General features: G+C 48.2%; 1 protein-coding gene across 1 annotated transcript in view; it reads left to right on the top strand.

Moving 5' to 3' along the window:
* Positions 1 to 264: 264 nt before the first annotated feature.
* LOC113638099 (retinoic acid-induced protein 1) overlaps positions 265 to 7,112 on the top strand; it is a 35,910-nt gene continuing 29,062 nt past the window's right edge. The window contains exon 1 of the mRNA XM_047800522.1: positions 265 to 525. The gene's annotated coding sequence lies outside the window, so the exon portion shown is untranslated. The remainder of the gene's footprint in view (positions 526 to 7,112) is intronic.

Consider the following 7,112-nt stretch of genomic DNA (forward strand, 5'->3'; position numbering starts at 1 on the left):
CTCTCTCACTCCTCTTCTTCACCGTGTTGTGCAGTGGTTTGTAGACAGCATGAGAGACTCACTAGCAGAGGCAGCCCCCCCCCCAAGCTAATTCCATTATACATTCGGTGTGGAAGTAAAGGCTGCTTTCTAATTGCTTTCTTATCCCCAGAGCCCCCCCTCTCTCTCAATCGCTCTATCTCTCTCTCTCTCTCTGTCCTCTCTTCTCCCCACAACAGCACCCCTAGTCCACCCGACCGACACACCCCCTCCACCCGCCCCACTCTGAACATGGCAGCGACAGCAAGCAGGAAAGCGAGATAGATAGAGCGAAAGTGTGCGTATGTGTGAGTTAGTGTGTGTATGTGTGTGTGTGCATGTGTATGAGAGAGAGAGAGAGAGAGAGAGAGAGAGAGAGAGAGAGAGAGAGAGAGAGAGAGAGAGAGAGAGAGGAGTCAGCCGTTGACAGGGAATATCTGCTGCCATTTTTTGCCTTGCAGGAGGCGCTTGCAGGAGCAGGATCTGGGCAGAGCACTAATATAGCAGGTAGGCACACTTACTTCCTCCTCATACTAGACCGAGCCTCACGTGCAGAACAGGCACAGGGAAATCTGGGACGATGGGCAAGAAATGCTTGATACAGGGGGGCGTGTTAGAGGACAGAGCATGCATCCATCTGGATGCTGGTTGAGGGTCAGCTTCCTTTAATTACTCTTATGATACTAAAGGAAGTCTCATACCCACGCCGGCTCCCATACGCACAGGGAATTGTTATTTTTTTACCTATTATGTTGTGTGCAGAACTGAGGTCTGAACCAGTGGCAGCATGCTGGATGTGTGTCTGTTTTGGTGACGATCGTCTCTGTTTTGTGTCAGCCTTGCCATCCCAGGAGACTGCTGGCTTCACACAGAAAGATGCACAATGTGACGATAACTATATTTAGGGCTTTTTGAGAGTGCAGCTAGTGTTCCGATGGCATAAGGCTGACACATAACTTTGCTTGCATCTTGAACTGAAGACTTCTGTTTACATGGACCAAGCATAACCTGTAGGGTGCGAGTGTTGCGATTTAAAGTGGCATAAACATAAGCAAAGACAGTGTGTGATCTGTTATTTCAAGTCTGTATTGTTACATCATATTTAAGGAATATAATGAGAATATTTTATGTGGAGGGTCTCAGGGGTATGAATTTATCCCCTAGTAAAGAGTAAACGTGCCCATACTGATTGAAATATACTATAATGTTGATGTTCTGAAGCGTTATAACTGATCTTCAAGAGAGAGTAGAAAAGCAAAATAATTTTAGGAACAGAGATTAAGGTTAAATCACCTCAGTACAACCAATAAAGACAGTAATACAAGTATGTGTGTTGTTGCGCGCACACACACACATACTGTGCCCTTGATGGGGGAGACATGTGAGACTACAACAGCCCTAACCTATAAAACGCTGCACTGAGACTGCAGTGTCACAGCTGAGTGATATTGATGCTCCAGACAGCCTCCTGCTCCACAAGACTGCATTTTGGGAGAGAGAAGCGATTTCACATATGCATGTGTGTGTGTGTGTGTGTGTGTGTGTGTGTGTGTGTGTGTGTGTGTGTGTGTGTGTGTGTGTGTGTGTGAAAGAGAGGGATATGGAGGTGGGAGAACAGAGAGGTGTGAGGCAGAAGGAGGCGGGTGAGTGGGAGAGAAAGAGCGAACGAGAGCGAAGACAGAAAGGGAGGGAGGAAAGACAGAATCGATGCATGAGTGAATTAGAGCCAGTGCAGAGGCTGATATCTGGCAACAGCCACAACACGCTGAATATGTCAACAATATAAAATATAGCCACCAAGGTGATCAAATTGACACCTAAAGCATGTCCACGCTGTATGTAGGACATACTACAGGTGCCAGCTCTCACATACAGAACCCCAGAGCGTTTAGTGACTGCTTAAACACACTGCATTTTATACGTCTCCGTAGAGGTGGAGATGAGGGCTGATGCAACAACTTGAAACTGCCACCTTGCTGAGGGTCAGCATGGGGCAGAAAGGAGGAAAATCAAGAGCGGTGAAAGAAGTGTTTAGAGGACATTGTAGAACGAGAGGAACGAGAAGCAAGATTAGCACAGTGGCAAGGTGAGAGGAATGAATGGAGAGTGGTAATACAAGATGACAGAGGGGAGAGAGAGAGGGAGAGAGGGGAGAGAGAGAGAGAGAGAGAGAGAGAGAGAGAGAGAGAGAGAGAGAGAGAGAGAGAGAGAGAGAGAGAGAGAGAGAGAGAGAGAGAGATTAGGCATGAGAGAGAGGTGTTTATCTCGTTGTCCAGAGCACGCACGCATAGTGACGCACTGCTTTAAACAGATCCATAAGGTCAGGACAGGGTAAAGGGGAGAGGAGAGGAGAGGATAGGGCGAGAGAGGATATGGAGATTATAGGATAGTCGAGGAGAGGAGAGGAGCGGAAGGAGATGTAGAGGAGAGGATAGTAATTGAGACATAAGATCAGAGAGAGAAGAGAAGAGAAGATCAGACAGGAATAGAGAGAATATACAGAGACAGTTAGCAGAGCAAGAAGACATTAGCTAGATTTGACGTCCCTTGAGCTGCGCGTCTCCGAGTGCCTAGCTCGAACCCTCTAATCGCTCCTCTTCTCTTCCTAGTCTCGTCGCGGCGAGGAGCGTCGTCGTCCTCGGCGACCGTCGCGGCGAGGCGACACCGCCGAACCCCTACGACCGCGCGCAGATCTGCGCGCCCACGCCGCGACGCTTCCCTCGCCGCGACGGAAGAGACTCGAATAAGACGCATGCAGAGCCCTATGACGCCCTCCCTTCGGCGGAGCGTTTGTTCTCTGCAAGTCGACGAGATTACGCGACTTCCAACGCTACCTCGAATTACATCGGACTGCTCTTCCGGCACCGGCTAGCTCTTCGCGTCGCGAGGAGATGCGCGGATATCGGAGCTGAAGGCTCGGAGCAGCGTAGTCGCGTCTAGCGACCCCGGCTCCTGGCCCATCCTGATATTTAGAGCGGCACACGAGCTTACCGGACCCGGCTTCAAACCCCCCGCCGACGATCCGCTATTCTCTCGCTGCCGCCGCCCGCTCCTCGCCGCTCCGCTCTTTCCCTTAGCGCTGCGCGCGCAGCGGCGCATCTCCGCGCGGCGCGCGCGCGCGCGAGAGCGCAGGCTTTCGCCTGCTGACCGCGTATTGCTAATAGGTGGAGAGGACCAGTAATGTGTTTCTCCTCGTTGTCCAGAGCAAGCACGCAGAGTGCGCACTGCTTAAACAGATCCATACGGTATTACAGGGTAAAAGGGAGAGGATAGGAGAGGATATAGGATAGGATAAGAGTAGAATATATTCTACGTTCTGCACACCCTCTCCTCTCACCGCCTCTCTGCCCTCCTCTCCTCGCCTGCTCCTCCTCCCTCGCCTCGTACCGCTCCTCTCCGCGAACTGCCTCTACCGCATCTCGTTCTCTTCTCTTCTCTTCTACTTCGCTTCTTCTGCTCGTCCCTTCGTTCCTTTCCTGCTTTCTCTTTCTGTCCAGATGCTGCTCCCTCAGCACTCACTAAGCTTGCCGTAGAACACAGAAGCAAGGGAACGAAGAGAGGCAAAGCAGCACAGCAGGGGGTTTGTACTGACTGCCTTCATTAACCCTTGCTGCACATTCACATCACCAAATGTGCAGGAGTTTCACTGTACACATGAACTGAAAGGAATTCTCTAGAAAATCTAGTGAATGGAACATGTGTAGTGTAAGCACGTGCAGTTATTAACACTAAAAAGGAAACACAGAGCTTCACACAGGACACATTAACCGCCGTATGAACCTATATACGCAAAGCACGCACATAAACTACACATGGTACAATACACAAAGACATGTCCAAAAATACCGATCCTCTAAGAACCGATACTTCCATTTTCAGAATGCGGATGTTGAGTCGGGATCATAAAACAGATTCTCTCCCAACAAAGCAAGGGCAAAGCAACCTGGAAATCTTACACAGGGGACGATGAAGAAAGACAAAGCGGGGACTAGATTTCTGCTCAGTCATGTCAAAGTTGGGTTCGTAAACAACACTGAAACTCCTCTTAACCTTTTTGGTGTGTGAATAGTCTCTGTCTGGCATGTGTTGTTTAGACGGCAACATGCGTATTTGTATTCTTGGGTTAATAATACAAATCGAAACATTTCCGTTCCCTCATAACAGTTTCTGATGGAAACCTTCTGTGTGTATATGACCCTTAGCTTCCTGTGTTAGAAATCGGAATTTGCATGTATGCGTCAGAGATTGCATGGCTGTGTTTATATATGTTTGTGTGCATGTTTAGCATGCTGGTGCATGCCATCAGTGGCAGCGCAGAGCACGGTGAAATCACTTGGATGTCATCCAGCTCAGTGGAAGGTCATCGGCAGCTCCTCCAAATAGATCCAGCCTTCATTTCCTCTCTGTAGCCTGCTGTATTTACCGGCTCATTGGCCCAGAACGCCTGTGCCCTGCAACACCACACACACACACACACACACACACACACACACACACACACACACACACAGGAGAGCAGGAGAGAGACTGCAGCATGGCTTTACAGCCACTTGAAACCCCTTTCCTTATTTTATTTTTTTTTTTTAGTGTCTGAGGACGGCAGTGTCAATTTGTGTCTGTCAAACTTTTCTAAGAGATTATGCATCAAATGTTGGGATAGTATGCATCAAACATACACCGTGCACCACAGCAGAACCTCAGAATCACTCAGTCCCATGTCTGCTAATTCACCTACGACTCACAGCTCCAGGTCCTAACAGATCATTAATAATGTTTCCAGACTAGAGAATCTCACATTAGGTCAAACGTTGCTTGAAGATTCAAGCTTGCGTGTTTCATAGAGCTTTGCTTGGAACTCCAGATGCACATGATTTATTTGTGTCCCACTTCTAGCAGAGCTACTCAGCCCTATATTATCCATATAACCTCCCCAGAGAGAGCACAGCAGCACAGCCCCATTTAGCACACACCCGGCAGGTCCCACAAGAGTGCACTACTTTTGAGGGCACAGTAGTTGAAAACCCCTTGTTTGGATGAAAGGAGGAGAGATGAGGCAGTGCGGGGGCACACAGCCTTTATCAGAGCAGAGACAAACAGCAGATGAGGAGAGAACTTGACTGTAAATGTGTGTGGCAAGCCTCTCTCGCTCTCGATCTCTCTCGCTTCTTCTCCCACTCTCCCGCTCCTTCTTCCTCTTGCCATGATCAGAGCAGAAAAGTTTTCTTCCAGCTTCAAACGCCTGTTTGAATTACGACACAAACGACAAGAAGAGGAGTGGGCGCTTGCCCTGTGAAAAGCATCAAATCCACCTCCATAATGAGACTCGGTTTTTCTTAACAGGTGCTGTAGAGACTTTCAGGAGGAGCTTTTTTTTTTAAAGGAGCAGGTCATTAAGGAGCAGGAGAGACTTGGCGACTAATATGAGCTGACACTATAAAGCATGCCACTGACTGAGACATTCCAGGCATGCCGTGTGAATCTGTGTGCATTGTGTTTAAACGTGTGTATGTGTATGTGTGTGTGAGAGAGAGAGAGAGAGAGAGAGAGAGAGAGAGAGAGAGAGAGAGAGAGAGAGAGAGAGAGAGAGAGAGAGAGAGAGAGAGAGAGATTAGGCATGGCCGAGTGTCTTGTCTCAGTGAGAATGATGGAGCTCTGGCTCTCTCTGCAGTCCGGTCATGATTGGTTGACTCTGAGTAGCGCTGCATCAAATAGCCTCATGGTGGGGGCAGGGTGAGCGAGTGCGTACGTGTGCGTCTGTTTGTGCGTCTGTATTCCGTCTGCGTTCCTCTGAGTGTGAGCGAGAGATGAGTTGGAGCTTGCGAGTGGGCACGTGTGTGTGCACTTGATGGGGTTACTGGGCTGTGTGAGGGGGAGGACAGAAGCATTCTCTCTGGGGACAGCACGTAGCTGCTAGCTTCCACAGCACAGTAAAGTGGGCCATGACAACAGCCCTCTAGCTCCGTCCAGATGAGCCCTTCCCTGCCTCAGAAAGGACATAGCACTCTGCATCACTTCTCATCTCTCTCTTCATGTTTCTCACTGCCAGCCTCTTGCAGTTAAAGGAATACACCTGCAGATTTCAACCTAATCCCTATCCCAACACAACCGTAGCATATGTGCGATTACAAAAGGCAAACACGTTTCGCTGTGCTGAGGAAAGAAGAGAAAATCTGTTTACGCCAATCTGATTGACTTAAAGCGTTCACCTTATCTTCTGGAAATCGTGAATTTAAATCCCGACGGTCAAAACATCCCAGAGAGCAAAAGTGGCCATGCTGTCAGGGTGGGAATGATTCCTAAACTTCCTGTCAGTCACAGCAACACTATCCAGTCATGGATCTCTGTGAGCTTACGTATGTGGAAGAGGGAGAATAGCAGTTTATTCTGAGTGTGGTGCGCTGTCCTGTGATGTAGCTGTCAGACAGCTTCCTGTGTCTCAGAGAAAGCTCGTCAGCTCACACCCTCCTGAGCTGGTAGGCTTTGCGTAATGGGGAGAGCTGGTTGGAGTATGAGAACTAGCTAAGAAGAAATCTGCCCTATAAACTCTCGTAAGTAATGTTACATTTCATTCTGCTTTTCTAACCCTCATAACAAACCACTTAAGAAAATGTAGTTCAACAGTCCCTTCGATTTCTTTTATAAATGAGTATTGACTACCTTTTTTTTACTCAGTTCAAGAATCAAACCAAATTCATATATAATTCTGGTACGTAGATAAAGCTTCACTGGAAAAATGCTGGAGTCTTCTTTTGGTTTGATTCCTGAGGTTTTGTATGCTGCTCTAATGCACCTATTCAACAGGGCAACAGCACATCTATCTTGGGTAAGGATTAGAATTTTAGCATTCAAAACAAATGTCAGAGAGTCGGCACACAGCGGAAAACACAGAAGAGGGAAAAAGCGAGAGCAGCACTGAAACAGAGAGAGAGTGAGAGAAAGGATAAATAGAGCTGCATAGTGCATTGTCCTCCATAAGAAGTCTATCAAAAGTGGAGTAGTTCTGTTTATGTGTAAAAGTGTGTGTGTGTGTGTGTGTGTGTGTGTGTGTGTGTGTGTGTGTGTGTGTGTGTGTGTGTGTGTGTGTGTGTGTGTGT

Source organism: Tachysurus fulvidraco, chromosome 15, assembly GCF_022655615.1.
Source record: "Tachysurus fulvidraco isolate hzauxx_2018 chromosome 15, HZAU_PFXX_2.0, whole genome shotgun sequence".
Classification (NCBI taxonomy): Eukaryota; Metazoa; Chordata; class Actinopteri; order Siluriformes; family Bagridae; genus Tachysurus; species Tachysurus fulvidraco.